Here is a 16,428-nt window from a genome sequence, read left to right as displayed (position 1 = left end):
GTGGCACAGGCAGTAATCCCGAGATTACTACCTTTGCTGTCCTTCTTCTCAACTGCCTTCCTAACTCCCTATATTCTCCTTTCAGGACCTCTTCCCTTTTCCTACCTATGTCATTGGTACCTATATGTACCATGCCCTCTGGCTCCTCACCCTCCCACTTCAGGATATCTTGGATGTGATCAGAAACATCCCGGACCCTGGCACCAGGGAGGCAAACTACCATCCGGGTCTCCTAATTGCTTCCACAGAATTGCCTATCTGACCTCCTAACTATCGAGTCCCCTATTACTACTGCCTTCCTCTTCCTACCATTCTGAGCTACAGGGCCGGACTCCGTGCCAGAGGCATGGCCGCTGTTGATTCCCCCAGGTAGGCTGTCCCCCCCCCACCCCAACAGTACTCAAACAGGAGTACTTATTGTCAAGGGGTACAGCCACTGTAGTACCTGACTTTTCCCCTTCCATCTCCTAACCGTGACCCACTTGTCTGCCTTCCGTGGCCCTGGTGTGACCACCTGCCTGTAACTCCTCTCTATCAACTCCTCACTGTCCCTGACCAGACGAAGGCCATTGAGCTGCAGCTCCAGTTCCCTAACATGGTCCCTTAGGAGCTGCAACTCAGTGCACCTGGTGCAGATATGGACATCCGGAAGGCTAGGAGACTTCAGGACCTCCCACATCTGACACTGAGAACAACAAACTGCCCTCACACTCATAATACCCCTTTCTTCAAATAACAGGAAAAATTGAAAACTAAACCTACCTTGCCTCGTTCATTTCCGCCTAAGTCCATTGAGCCAAAGCCCTCAAGCCTTCACTCTGCTCCCAGCTACCTGAAAACGATGTTGCCCACTGTACAAGGCTGTGTTCCTTTTCAATCTTCCGCCCTACACTGCCCAACATCACACGCCTGCAGAGTCCCGCCTCTCTTAACCTCGATGAGAAGAAAAAATCAAAATGGCTCCAATTCTCAGACTTCCTTCTCCAAATTCACCGGTGTGTTTCCACTGATTACATTATGCTACAGCAGTAATCAGGCTACTGGCAAAACTGAAACCAACAGCAGCATTCCAGTGTTTGATGCTGTTCTTTACAGAAAGGAGGATTGGTCATGACTTCTTAGGTCAACCATCCCAGTCCCTCCACAGGTGCTCCTCAAGGAAGTATCCTATGTCCAATCACTTAAAGCTGCTTTGGCAATAACCTTCCTTTCATATGGTCAGAAAAGGATAATTCCACAATAAATGAGACTGGAGAATGAGCATGCTGTTGCTAAGGCAATATGTTACTTAAGATGCACTGACCCTTTCATTTTGTTAACCAGCTGTAAGTCCACAGGTTGGAGGTTAATGGGTAGCAGTGTTACCTCATTAACTTTCTGTTATCTATTAGCACATTAAACAGGTTAGCCAAACTGAATTCACCTCTGGCAAATCCATGTGGCTCTTCTATTCACAAACTTCACCAAGTCGCTCCTTGAATGTTACTTTGCAGAGTTTCCCCAAGAACAGGTACGTTCAGTTGTCTGGATTGTCCTTTCACTTATCTTAGCTCCTGCCGAAATCTAGGTTGGCTTGAAATGTTATTGTATGCCTTATGGTATCAGCCACCCTCTCCTTTCCTAATCTGGCACCCATCTCATCCAGTACTGGTGAAACTTTTCAACATAACCACCCTTTCTAGTACCATTTCCCTATCAACTTCCACCCACACGTCACTTTTACTGAACTTTGGCAGGATCTTTTTCGTAAAAGACCAAAACAAAGGACCTATTGTGCATTTCAGTCGGGCCCGCAACAGCAAAGTGTTGGTAACTCTGCAATTTATTGTTCGGAACAGGCTGCAAGAGATTGCAGAGAGCTGTGAACACAGCATTCCATGACAGAAACCAGCCTCCCCTCTTTTGTCTGTACTTTATACTATCTTAGGAAAGCAGCCAGCATAATGAAGGATCCCTTCTACCGTGGTGATTCTGAGGCTGGGGCACTCTCTGGTCCAGGAGGAGAGCAATCTGCCTCCTCAGTAAGAGAAAGCTTCATGTTCACTGGAAACTGCAACTGTCACCTTCTGCAATGTCAATCTATCAAGCACAAACAGCACTGAGGCTTGTGTGGAGGTGGTCAAACTCCCAGAGAAGGCCAGACAAACTTGAGCTTCTGTGTGCTCACAGTACAGATGAGCCCACCCTTCTGCTACATTCTGTATATTCTGGTCAGGTAAAAGCTGGACAAAGTTGGTAGTTTGCTTTCTGCCTAATATATCTCAGCCAGAACTCTTCTTCCAAATCTAAAGCATGAAGGTAGTACAAAGGAAAAAGCAAAAATAGAATGCAGAATATGGTATTACTGTTACAGAGAAAGTGCTGTGTAAATAGCCAGTGAGCTTCAAGATCCTTGTTGAGGTTGACTGAGAGATTAGGAGTTCCTTATTGTATAGCTGCCATCATTCTTTTACCAAAGAACTTTTTTACCTTCAGAACTAAATGACTACTGGCTGCTGGCATTGATGTCAATAATCAAGTGCTTTGAATGGCTGGTAAAAACTTCATTCCAGCCACAATATACTTACCGACAGAACCACTCTGCAACAGATGTCATAGCACCAGTTATACATCTAGTCCTGACACACCTAGAAAACAAGAACTCTTACATCAGAATGTTACTTCTGGATTTCATTTCCACATTCAACACTATTGTTCCACAGACCTTGATGAATTCTTTGGTCAAAACAGACTACTGTGCAACTGGGTGATGCACATCCTAACCACCAGACCTCAGATAGTCAGGATACACAACCCCTTCTCCGTCCCCATCATCCTCAACACCAGTGCCACCCAAGGCTGTGCACCGAGCCCATTGCTGTACACTCTGCTCACACACAACTGCACAACCAAACTCCTGAGCAATCACATTGACAAGTTTGCAGATGACTCGACTGTGGTGGGGTTCATCACGAGGCAACCTACAGAGCAGAGGTGGAAGAACTCAAGGCTTGGTGCCAGGCAAATAACCTCTTCCTTAATGTCAACAAGGCAAAGGAGATGGCTATCGTCTTTAGGAAAACTCCCACCACTCACACCCTCCTTTCGATCGGTGGCATAGCAGTGGAAACTGCAAGCAGTTTCAAACTCCTGGGAATGTACATAGAACATATTATGGTCCCAGAACACACCCTGTACTGTCAATAAAGACTTTCAACTTTCCAAGGAGGCTGAAGAGGGCTGGACTTCACACGTCCATACTCAGGCCATTCTACAGATGCACTGTTCTGCCAAGCTGCATCACCACTTAGTATGGAAACCGAACTGATGGACAGGAATGCTCTACAACAGGCAGTCAAACCTGCCCAATATGTCTCCAGCACCAGTCTACCCACCATCAAGGATATATATACACAGAAAGGTACCAGAACATCATGAAGGATTCCACACACCCAGCTCATGGACTGTTTGTCTCACTCCCATCAGGGTGGAGGCTACATAACATCCATGTCAGGACCACCAGATTCAAAACCTGTAACTTTCATCAATCTACAAGAATGATCAACACCTCCACCTTTTAACAGCTCTTTACATGCCCAACCCCCAGTACTCTATCATTTCCTGTCAAAGTCACCTTCAGTACAGACACTCCTGTGCCCAGCCTCACTTTATGGACATATAATCAATCTATGCATATAATCTATCTCGTGTATTTATACTTATCATGTATTTTTATTATTGCGTTCTTAATCTTATTGTGTTTTTTGTGCTGCATTGGATCCAGAGTAACAATTATTTAGTCGCTTTTACACTTGTGTACTGGAAATAACATTAAATAGTCCTGAATCTTGGAGAAGACCATCCAAGAGTTTTATAACAGTAGAATAGAACCTATCCTTAAGCCTGGTGGCATGTGTTCTCAAGTTTATGAATCTTCTGCCCTCACCTCCATTGAACCGAGAGCATAGAACTACACAACAGTGCCAACCAATAGAAGCCTGCTCTGCCAGCAATCTAACCCTTCCTTCCGACACAACCCATAACTCTTTTTTAAATCCATGTGCATATCTAAGAGTCCTTTAAAATGTCTCTTTTGTATCAACGTCTGCCACCATCCCTGACAGTATGTTTCAGGCACCCACCACTCTGTGTAAAAAAAGCTTAACTCCCCTAAACTTTCTTCCACTCACCTTAAACTGATAACCTCTGGTATTGATTATTACTGTACTGAGAAAAGGTGCTAGCTGTCCTCTGTATAGCTCTGTCCAGTCACTTCTTATCCTCTGTTATGTCAAAGAGAAAAGCCCTAGCTTTTGAGCAAGCTTTTCTCATAAGACATGTATTACTGTCTATTCTTCCTGCCTCTGGAAAGCAGGCAACAGAAACACCCCTCCTTCTCCAGTCATTCTCTCTTCCTGCTTCTTTCAGGCTTGAAAACACCAACCACCAAGCTGAAAGGATATCTTCTATCCTGCTCTTATAAGTCTCTTGAATGGACTTTTTGGAAGATAAAATGAACTCATGATCTCTCAATCTACCTTGTCACAGCACTTGAAATTCAATTGTCAACCTGCACAGCACTTTCTCTGTGGCTGTAACACTCATTCTGTTTCTCTTTTGTATTACCTTCATGTACTTTCTGTCATAAGGTGGGCGTTGGGAACGGACCCAAATGCAAGACACAAACACTGAAGTACCAGGGACAGGAATAGGTGTGTCAAGAAAGCAAGGGAAGTGGGGAAGAAACGATGCTGGACAAGACACAGGCCCTGGATGAGACTAGGATACAGGGCCTGGGCTAGGGCTAGTCTAGGAAAGTGGGACCTGGACGAGGAACTAGGGACTTGGAACCTGGACAAGGACTCTGAGCCAGAGACTGGACATGATCCGGGAACCTGGGTCTTGAATCCGGCTTGGACTCCGGATCTAAGGGAGGACAAGATGTGGCAAGGCAACAGTACTGGACATGGAGGCAGGATGTGGGGCTCCTGGGCTGGATGAGGACATGAAGCTCAGACTCGGACTTGGGAGACTGGAACATAGAGCCTTGGTCTTGGGAGGCAAGAATGCGGAACAGGATGTAGGGCCAGGACTCATACACAGAAAGCTGAACATGACTAGACTCAACTCAACTCAAGGTAGCAGCAAACAGCCAGACCTACCTAGCAAAGGTGAGGACACAAAGTAACAGTTCCAAACAACGAAAGACAGTTCCTTATCTAAACACAGCAAGGATCCAGTCTTGCTCCAGCAGTAGAACTTGACAGCAAGAATAGGCAAGGACAAACACAGAGTCTTGGTCTTGGGAAACAGGAATGCAGAGGGCGAAAGGTAACCAGCGAGGCTCTAGCCAAGGGCTACAAAAAGAAGGGGAAGGGAAGAGAAGGGAAGGGAACAGTCCAGCCTCAGGGTAACAGCAAAGACAGCCTGGCTTACCCAAAGGAGGCAAGGACAGGAGGGGACAAATCCAACCGCAGGGTTACAGCAAAGACAGCCTGACTTACCCCACAGAGGCAAGGACATGATACTGACAAGACAAACCAGAACCTACACTTGAACCCAGGGCCACTTATATTTCCAGCCCCAAGATGATCATCAGGTGCCTATGATTAAGCCCAACTGAAACAAGGGACAGCCAGAAGACCTGGAGTCTGGAGTCCATGGAACAGACTGTGAACCAGAACATGGACTTCTCGGACCGGACCATGACACTTACATTTGAAATTATCTGTTTTAATGGCATACAAAATGAAGTTTTTCATTGCTTCTTGACAGATATGACAATAATTCCAATTCGAATATCTCATCACTCCTATAGAATGCCCTTGTGGCAATGCAAAGTGTCTTGCTGATGTATCTCGTGACTTTCTGATTCAGATGTCAGAGTGCTATACCCTGTCAAACTGACATCGACAGATGGCGAAGCCACACTTGGAGGGTTTGCAGCTTTTGCCACCCTGCATGGTTAAATGAGGAAGAGTGCAAAGAAAGATTTAAAGGATGTTGCCAGCACAGTGGGTGTGAGTTATAGGGAGAGGGTGAGCAGGCTAGGTCTTCATTTCTTAGAGCATTGGCGAAAGAAAGGTGATATTTTAAAGATTTGTAAAACCATGAGGGCCATAGATAAGGTGGATGGTAGCAATCTTTGCCTTGGGGTGGGGTGCCCAAAACTAGAAAGAATAGGTCTGGGGTACAATGGGAAAGATTTAAAAGGAATCTGACGTTTCACACAGAGGGTGTGAATCTATGTAACAAACCGACATAGGAAGTGGTACAATAGGGTAATGAAAGACTTGTAGAGGCAGAGCTTATAGGCTGAATGTGGGCAAATGGGACTGGATGAGTGGACATCATGGTTGGCATGGACTTGTTGGATCTATATCTGTGCTGCACTGACCTATCAATCAATGTTTTATGGTGGGGATACCAGTTGATGGCATTCAGATGATAGATACCAGCAACACCCTTTCTTGTCACTTATTAACTAGGAGATAGTAGCTGACTTGTATCAGGAAGCATATCAAAAGATCATAGACTACAGGGACATTTAATGGAAAAAAAAACAATGAATGATTAACGAGAGCAAGGTGACGGTAATACAAGGTTAAATGTTAGAGTCATAAACAAAGACAAAAATATGTCTTGTCACACTGAATTGTGAAGCTGCAGAGCTCTTTTCTAGAATTAGTGTGAGCTGGTAATTGGAACATAAACCACCCTACAGGCCTTTGACAGGGTGCCTCACATTAGGCTGCTTAGGAGCTAAGAGGAATGGTCTGATAGGAAAGACACTGTCATGGATAGAAGAATTTTAAATTCCAATGTAACTGCCATTATATTAATAATGATGATTATTACTAATTCTTTTCTTTTTGTATTTGCACAGTCTGTTATCTTTGAACGCTGGTCTCTCTATCTTGTGCAGTTTTTCATTAATTCTTTTGTGTTTCTTTCTATCAACTATGAATGCCCCAAAGAAACCAAATTTCAGGCTACAACATGGTAACATATATCTACTGCGATAATAAATTTACTTTGAATTTTGAACTTTGATTGGCTGATTGGCAGGAGGCAATGAGTGGGAATAAAGGAGTCCTTTTCTGGGTGGCTGCTGATGACTAGTGCTGTTCCAGGAGGGTCAGTGTTGGGACTGATTCTTTTCTCGTTAATATGTCAATGATTTGGATGACAGAATTGATGGCTTTATGGCCAAGTTTTCAGATGATACAAAAATAGAGGGGCAGGGTCAAAGTGCAAAGTACATTTATCATCAAAGTATATAAACCATATACAACCTTGAGATTCGTCTTCTTGCAGGCAACTGAAAAACAAAGAATAAAACACAATAGTATATGTGAAAAAGCTCACACCACAAAAACCATCAAACAACCAATATGCAATAAAGAGATCAAAGTGTCCAAATGATATAAAAGTATACAAATATCACAGAACATGAATCGCAGAGCCTGAAAGTGAGTCCGCAGCCACAGAGCCTGTTCACTGCTGCAGCCGGTCCAGGAGTCTGATAGCTGCAGGTCACAGCCACAGAGTTAGATCAATGTGTAAAGCCTATTGGAGTAGAGAGCCGAACACTGGTTCATCCTTTGCCCATGGCCTCACTGCTTTCATTTTAAAATCTGATTTGGCACTTAAATAGGCTAAACTTCAGTTGTTTTCACTCCCAGGCCTAGGCATAATTTCAGTCCAGCCTCAGGTCTACTCCAGCAATGGCCACTGTGACCATATCTGCCTACTCATGACTCCAGTTCTCTGAACCCTTGAGCAAACAGCAAAACAAGCCAGGTTCAAAGCACAATTCCCAAAGGGAAATCATAGGCTGTAGATTGCAGTGATGGTAGTCCAGAGAAGGTATCTTTAGTAGAATAGTTAGTAGTTTAGTGATGGTAGTACAGATAGAGAAGGTATTTATAGAAGGATAGTTAGTAGTTTAGTTAGCTGCCTGCACAATGTCACCAGCACCACTTGGTAGTGTTGAACAAGCAGGGAGACTTCAGAAGAACTTGGAGAGATTAGAGAATGGGCAATGAAGTGGTGGATGGAATATGTATGGGCAGGCACTTTTGAAGAGGGAATAAATAAGACCATAAGACAAAGGAGCAGAGTTACACCATTCAACCCATCAAGCTTACTTTGCCATTTTATCATGGATGATTTATTATCCCCCTTAACCCCAATCTCCTGCCTTCTACCCATAACCTTTGACTGATCAAGAACCTACAAGAACCAAACCTCCACTTTGAATATACCACTGTCTCTGGCAATAAAATCAGTCGTGCAAAAGGGACTTCAGAGTCCTCATGCAGGATTCTCTAAAAGTTAACTTGCAGGTTGAGTCAGTGGTAATGAAGACAAATGCAATGATAGCATTCATTTCAAGAAGACTAGAATATGAAAGCAAGGATGTAATGCCGAGGCTTTATAAGGCATTTGTCAGACTGCTTTTGGAGAACTATGAGCAGTTTTAGGCCCCTTATCTAATAAAGGATATGCTGGTATTGGACAGGGTGCAGAGAAGGTTCATGAAAATGATTCTGGGAATAAAAGGCTTATCATATGAGGATTGTTTGATGGCTCTGGGCCTGTACTCACTGGAGATGAAAAGATTGGAGGTGGGGAGGAATATCATTGAACCCTATTGAATATTGCAAGGCCTGGATAGAGTGGATGTAGAAAGGATGTTTCCTATACTAGGGAGCCTAGGACCATATTGCACAGCCTCAGAATAGAGGGATGTCCATTTAGAACAGAGATGAGGAAGAATTTCTTTAATGAGAGGTAGTGTGGAATTTGTTGCGATAAAAGGTTGTGGAGGCCAAGTCATTGGGTTTGTGAGGGATAATGAATCAGCCATGATGGAATGGAGAAGTGGCCTGCTGAGATGAATGGCCTAATTCTGCTCCTCTGCCTTATGCTCTTTAAAGACCATCCCTCAGGTTCCAATTGACACTCCACCTTCTCAACTTAAAGCAATGCTTGTAGTTCCGACTCTGGGAAAAATACCATGTGCATTCACCCGGTCTATAGCCCCCTTCGAAAGGGCACCCCTCAGTCTCCAGCACTCCAATGAACTTAGTCCTAGCCAGCCCAACCTCTTGCAGATCTTCAAGGCAGCATGGTGACCCGTTAGTCACTGCTGCTGGCTCACTGCTCCAGAGACCTGGGTTTATCCTATCCCCTGGTACCGTCTGTGTGGAGCTTGCATGTTCTCCTGGACCTTGTGGATTTCTCCAAGGTACTCTGTTTCCCTTCCACATTCTAAAGATGTGCTGATCAGAAGGTTGATTAGTCAAGTGTAGGTGTTCACACTTGGGGGAGGGGTGCAGGTGCAGGTGTGCTGTTCATAGGCTTGTGTTAGAGAGAATGGTCTCAAAGGAAATAGGGAGAGTGAGACTGACAGAATTTCTCCGAGGACTGGATGACAGAAACATACCTCTATGTCATAAGTACGTTAGCAAAGACATGGAATTAATGTTTGGATTTCAGTGATTGGATCATAAACCCTTTATAAATCCTTCCTGCATTCATTCTTTTTGGCCCTGTCGCCTTTGCCCTGGTAGCTAGGAAGTAGATTAAAAAGCGAACGACCTCTGTCCGATCCACAGACAGGAGAGAAGCTGCAGTCAGCAAAACGTTGAGCTACCCTCAGCAAAATCAAATCTTTACAGCACCTTATAATGTCATAAAAATCCATATAATGAACATTACGAAATAGTAAGTCTCCCTTTGCCAGAACTGAAAATAAAAATTGCAACATGGCAATAACTTATTGGAAGAGTTCTGAGGAACAGAATTAGTTTGTACTTGGGGAGGCAGGGATTAGCTAGGGACACAGTAGTCAGCACAACTTTTTTAAGGGTTGCTCTTTGTATCAATTATTTGATTAAACCTATGAAAGAGGGAACCAAGTGTGTCTGTATGGACTTTGATAGAGGAAACTAGTCCGATAGTGAGCGAGGGCAATTTTGAAAAATTGGCTTGGTAATTGGAGGCAGAGGATGTTGCGAAGTGTTGCTTTTGCGATTGAAACCCTATGTTCTACCAGAGGGAATGATATCAGTTTTATACATCAACAATCTGAATGTGAATGTAGTAAGTTTGCAAATATTGACTCTACATCTTTCAAACCTATTTCTAAGGATTTGAATTCATTTTTTACCAACAGAGCCACACCAGGCACTTTGCCTACCTGCTTATGACACAAAAGTACAGCATCAAAACAGGCCCTTCGGCTCATCTACTCCATGCTGAAACCATTTAAACTGCCTACACCCATCAACCTGCCCCATAGCCCTCCACACCCATGCCATCCAGGTAGTTTGTAATACTATTCTTAAATGTTATAATCAAACTCACATGCATCACACATGCTGGCTGCTCACTCAACACTCTCTTGGCCCTCTGAGTGAAGAAATTTTCCCTCATATTCCTGTTAAATGCTTCACCATTCACTTTTAACTCATGACACATTTTTACACATTTCTATGTTTCTATGACCTCTAGTTGTAGTCCCACTCAGCCTCAGTGGTAAGGACTGCTTGCATTTACCCTATCTATGCACATCATAATTTTGTATATCTCTATCAAATCTCCTCTCAGTCTTCTATGTTCTAAGCAATAAAGTCTGAACCTATTCAATCTTCCCTTATAACTCATGTCCCCCAGTCCTGGCAACATCACCATAGATTTCTACACATAAATAATACGCATAATACTCTAAATTAGGCCTTACCAATGCTTTATATAACTTCACTATAGCATCCCATAACCTGGACTCAATTCTTTGATTTAGAAACATGGAAACATAGAAAACCTACAGCACCTTCAGCCCACAAAGTTGTCCCTACCTTAGAAATTACTAGGGTTACCCATAGCCCTCTATTCTTCTAAGCTCCATGTACTTATCCAAAAGTCTCTTAAAAGACCCTATCGTTTCCGATATGATACAATAAAATACAATATGATTATGAAAGCCAATATGTTAAAAGGTTTCTTATTGACCCTATATAACTGTGATGCCACTTTCAATAAATTAGAGACCTGTATACCCAGATCCCTTTGTCCTATTGCATTCCACAATGCGTTTCCGTTCACTGTGTAAGATCTAACCCGGTTTGTCCTACCAAAGCGCAACACCTCGCACTTGTCTACATTATGTTCCATCTGCCATTTTTCAGACCATTTTTCCAGCTGGTCCAGATCCCACTGCAAGCTCTGATAGTCTTCCTCACTGTCTACTACACTTCCAATTTTGTTGTTATCCACAAATTTGCTGATCCAGTTAACCATATTATCATCCAGATCACTGATATAGATGATAAACAACAACAGACTCAGCACTGATTCCTGCAGCACTCCACTAGTCACAGGCCTCCAGTCAGAGAGACAACCATCTACTACCACTCTCTGACTTCTCCCACAAAGTCAATGTCTAATCAAATTTATTATGTTATTTTGAATACCAATCATCTAAGCCTTCTTGACCAGCCTCGCATGTGGGACCTTGTCAAGTGCCTTGCTGAAGTCTACTTAGACAACATGCAGTACCTTGCTTTCATCGGCTTTTCTGGTAACTTTCTCAAAATGCTATGTTTGGTTAGACACAGCTTATCACGCACAAAGCCATGCTGACTATCCTTAAGCAGTCCATGTCTATCCAAATATTCACATATCCATTCCCTTGGAATATTTTACAATAACTTTCCCACTACTGATGTCAGGCCCACCAGGTTAAATTTCCTGGTTTATTTTTAGAGCCTTTCTTGAACAGTCTAACAATATTGGCTATCTTCCAAACCTCTTGTACCTCACCTGTCACTAAGGATGATTTAAATATCTCTGCTGGAGCACTTGCCTCCCACAAGGCCTGAGGGAACACCCTTGTCAAGCTTTTTGGATTTATCCACCCTAATTTGCCTCAAGTCTGCAAACACCTCCTTTTCTGTAATCTGCATAGAATCCTTGGCTTCGCTGATGTTTTTCTTCACATCAACTCTGTGTCCATCTCCAGAGTCGATACAGATGCAAAAATTCCATTTAAGATCTCTCTCACCTCTTTTGGCTCCATGCATAGATGACCACTCTGATTTTCCAGAGGACCAGTTTTGTCCCTTACAATCCTTTTGCTCATAGCCAGCGAATGACGTTACCACGGGGGACAGTCTCCAGACTTTTTCATCTTCTTTTTCTTTTCAATGTGGTTCTGGCCCTGTTGGAGTCTATGATCTGGAATTTAATGGTGTTGAGTTATCTGGGCTTTGCTGTCTCAGAGAAGATTCTGGGACGCCAGAGGGGTTGGGACCAAGAAGCTTAGAGGTGAACCCCTGATCGAATCAATTTCTTGCCAATTAATATTCCTCGACTGAAACACCGAGGCGAGTGCGTGTTAGGTGCTGTCTTCCAGCCTCTCACTCACTGCTCCTGAGGGAAGGTGTCTGCATTGATGGTCTCTCTCTCTCTTCCTCGATCACTACTCCTGAGGGAAGGTGTTTTCATATGACAGTCTTGCTCTCTCCCTCTCTCTCACGCTTACTGCTCCTGAGGGAAGGTATTTGTGTGTGATGCTCTCCCTCTCTATCTCTCTCCCCCTCTCGCTCGCTGTTGCTGAGGGAAGGCCTCTGCATTTGAATGGTCAGTCTCTTCCTCTATGTTGTCAGAGGAAGGAATTGAAGTTCTGGGTGTGTGGTTTGTGAATGGACTAACATTGAGCTGAACTGAGTATGGACTTTTTGATCTTGTGTTTCATTTTCTGTGTTTTTGCATCTTTTTCCTTGTTGCCATATGCACGATTCATTTTTATTTGCACATGAGAGGGTTGATGTTGCCAATTGTGCAATTTGTTTTTTTGTGTGGTGAGTTGATGATTTTCTTCAAATGGGTTCTATGGTTTTCTTTGTTTTGTTGTCTGTGAGGAAAATGAGTCTCAGGGTTGAATACTACATACATACTTTATAATGAATGTACTTTGTATCACCTTGTCTTCTAGGGCAACCTCATGCCATGCCCTCATGCCCATAGACCTCTATTTTTCTAAGCTCTATGTACCTATCCAGGAGTCTCTTAAAAGACCCTATCGAATACGCCTCCACCACTGTCGCCAACAACCCATTCCACGCATTCACCACTCTCTGCATAAAATACTTACCTCTGACATTTCCTCTGTTCCTACTTCCAAGCACCTTAAAACTGTGCCCTCTTGTGTTAGAGGAAAAAGCCTCTGACTATCCATACGATCAATGCCTCTCATCATCTTGTACACCTCTATCAGGTCACCTCTTATCCTCCATTACTCCAAGGGGAAAAGGCCAAGTTCACTCAACCTATTATCATAAGGCGTGCTCCCCAATCCAGGCAACATCCTTGTAAATCTCCTCTGCACCCTTTCTATGGTTTCCACATCCTTCCTGTAGTGAGGTGACCAGAACTGAGCACGGTACTCCAAGTGGGGCCTGACCAGGGTTCTATATAGCTGTAACATTATCTCTTGGCTCTTGAACTCAATCCCATGGTTGATGAAGGCCAATGCACAGTATGCATTCTTAACCACAGAGTCCAACCTGCGTAGCAGCTTTGAGTGTCCTATGGACTCAGACCCCAAGATCCCTCTGATTCTCCACACTGCCAAGAGTCTTACCATTAATACTATATTCTGCTATCATATTTGACCTACCAAAATGAACCACCTCAGAAATATCTTTTTCCGTATTTACTTTGAAACTAATGACATTGTGGTCACTAGATGCAGATGCAAAGTATTAACTTTTGTCACCTACACAAACTTCTGTTACCTTCCCTGTCTTATTCCCTAGTAGCAGATCCAGTATCACCCTCTTGTTGGGACTTCTTCTTTTGATGAAGGAAACTTTCTGGAACACATCTGACAAACTCTGTCCCATCTAGTCCTTTTACAGTATTGGACTTTCCAGTCAATATCTGGAAAGTTAAAATCACCTACTAAAGCTACCTTATGTTTCTTGCAGCAGTCTTCAATCTCTCTACAAATTTTTTCCTCTAAACCCTGCAGACTGTTCAGTGGCCTGTAATATAGCCCCATTAATGTGCTCATACTTCTCTTATTTCTCAGTTCCACACATAAAGCCGCACGAGACCAGTTCTCCAGTCTGTCCTGACTGAGCACTGCTGTGACACCATCCCTGACTAGTAATGCTACCCCTCCTCCTTTACTCTCTCCCACTCAGTCATGTCTAAAACAATATTGAGCAGCCAGTCCTGGCCCTCCAGCAACCAAGTCTCACTAATGGTTACAATGTCATAATCCCAGGTATTGATTCATGCCCTGAGCACATCCGCCTTTCCTACGATACTTCTTGCTTTGAAATATATGCAGTGTGAGGTCTTACCAATATCTGCCTCCACAACCTCTCCACTAACAGGAGCAGAAAAGACAGTGGAACAGCAATGGCAGGTATTCTCGGGAATAATGCACAAGGTGCAAAATCAGTTCATCCCCCGGAGAAGGAAGGATTCAAAGGGGGGAAAGGGGCCACAGTGGTTGACAAAGGAAGTCAGAGATTGAAAAAAAAAGAAAGTATGACAGAGCTAAGGTGAGTGGGAGGACAGATGATTGGGAAGTTTTTAAGGAACAACAGAACTTAACTAAAAAGGCAATACGGGGAGAAAAAATGAGGTACGAACGCAAGCTAGCCAGGAATATAAAGGAAGATAGCAAAAGCTTTTTCAGGTATGTGAAGAGAAAGAAGATAGTTAAGAACAATGTTGGGCCCTTGAAGAATGAATTGGGTGAAATTGTTATGGGAAACAAAGAAATGGCAGAAGAATTTAATGAGTACTTTAGATCTGTTTTCACTAAGGAAGACACAAGCAATCTCCCAGATGTATGGATAGGCCAAGAACATAGGGTAACAGCTGAAATGAAACAGATTGACATTAGGAAGGAAACAGTGATGAGTAGACTGATGGGACTGAAAGCTGACAAATCCCCAGGTCCAGATGATCTGCATCCTAGGGTACTAAAGGAGGTGGCCCTGGAAATTGCGAATGCATTGGTAATCATTTTCCAATGTTCCTTAGATTCAGGATCAGTTCCTGAGGATTGGAGAATGGCTAATGTTATCCCACTTTTCAAGAAAAGAGGGAGGGAGAAAACAGAAAGCTATCGGCTTGTCAGCCTGACATCGGTGGTGGGGAAGATGCTAGAGTCCATTATTAAGGATGAAATAGTGGCATATCTAGATAGCAGTGATAGGATTGGGCCGAGCCAGCATGGATTTACCAAGGGTAAATCATGCTTGACTAATCTGTTGGAGTTTTTCGAGGATGTAACCAGGAAGTTAGACAAGGGAGATCCAGTGGATGTAGTGTACCTCGATTTTCAGAAGGCATTTGATAAGGTCCCACATAGAAGATTGGTGGGTAAAATCAATGCTCAGGGCATCGGGGGGAAGACATTGACATGGATAGAAAACTGATTGGCAGATAGAAAGCAAAGGGTAGCGGTGAATGGGTGTTTCTCGGAATGGCAGGTAGTGACTAGTGGGGTGCCATAGGGTTTGGTATTGGGACCACAGCGGTTTACAATTTACATCAATGATTTAGATGAAGGCATTGAGAATAACATCAGCAAGTTTGCTGATGATACTAAGCTGGGTGGCAGTGTGACATGTGATGAGGATGTTAGGAGAATTCAGGGTGACTTGGATAGGCTGGGTGAGTGGGCAGATACTTGGCAGATGACGGTTAATGTGAATAAGTGTGAGGTTATCCACTTTGGGATTAAGAACAGGAAGGCAGATTATTATCTGAACAGTGTAGAGTTAGGTAAGGGAGAAATACAAAGAGATCTAGGAGTCCTTGTTCATCAGTCACCGAAGGTGAATGAGCAAGTGCAGCAGGCAGTGAAGAAGGCTACTGGAATGTTGGCCTTTATTACAAAGGGAATTGAGTACAAGAGCAAGGAAATCTTCTTGCATTTGTACAGAGCTCTGGTGAGACCACACCTGGAGTATTGTGTACAGTTTTGGTCTCCAGGGTTAAGGAATGACATCCTGGCTGTAGAGAAAGTGCAGCGTAGATTCACGAGGTTTATTCCTGGGATGTCTGGACTGTCTTACGCAGAGAAGTTAGAAAGACTGGGCTTGTACACGCTGGAATTAAGGAGATTGAGAGGGGATCTGATTGAAACATATAAGATCATTAAGGGATTGGACAAGATAGAGGCAGAAAATATGTTCCAGATGCTGGGAGAGTCCAGTACCAGAGGGCATGGTTTGAGAATAAGGGGTAGGTCATTTAGGACGGAGTTAAGGAAAAACTTCTTCTCCCAGAGAGTTGTGGGGGTCTGGAATGCACTGCCTCAGAAGGTAGTGGAGGCCAATTCTCTGGATGCTTTCAAGAAGGAGCTAGATAGGTATCTTATGGATAGGGGAATCAAGGGATATGGGGACAAGGCAG

The 16,428-nt window shown here is 43.6% G+C and overlaps 1 protein-coding gene across 2 annotated transcripts in view; it reads left to right on the top strand.

Moving 5' to 3' along the window:
* The window catches only part of ace2 (angiotensin I converting enzyme 2), a 209,307-nt gene that overhangs the window by 16,187 nt on the left and 176,692 nt on the right, over nt 1-16,428 (top strand). The window contains exon 1 of one of the 2 annotated variants that reach the window (XM_059967698.1): nt 1,408-1,510. The exons of the other annotated variant lie outside the window; for it this stretch is intronic. The gene's annotated coding sequence lies outside the window, so the exon portion shown is untranslated. Of the gene's footprint in view, nt 1-1,407; nt 1,511-16,428 lie in introns of those variants that run through there. 2 annotated transcript variants of the gene reach the window in all.

The sequence above is a fragment of the Hypanus sabinus genome, chromosome 4 (assembly GCF_030144855.1).
Source record: "Hypanus sabinus isolate sHypSab1 chromosome 4, sHypSab1.hap1, whole genome shotgun sequence".
NCBI classification, from domain to species: domain Eukaryota; kingdom Metazoa; phylum Chordata; class Chondrichthyes; order Myliobatiformes; family Dasyatidae; genus Hypanus; species Hypanus sabinus.
The sequence above is the reverse complement of the archived record's forward strand: the minus strand, read 5'-3'. Positions and strand labels throughout refer to the sequence as shown.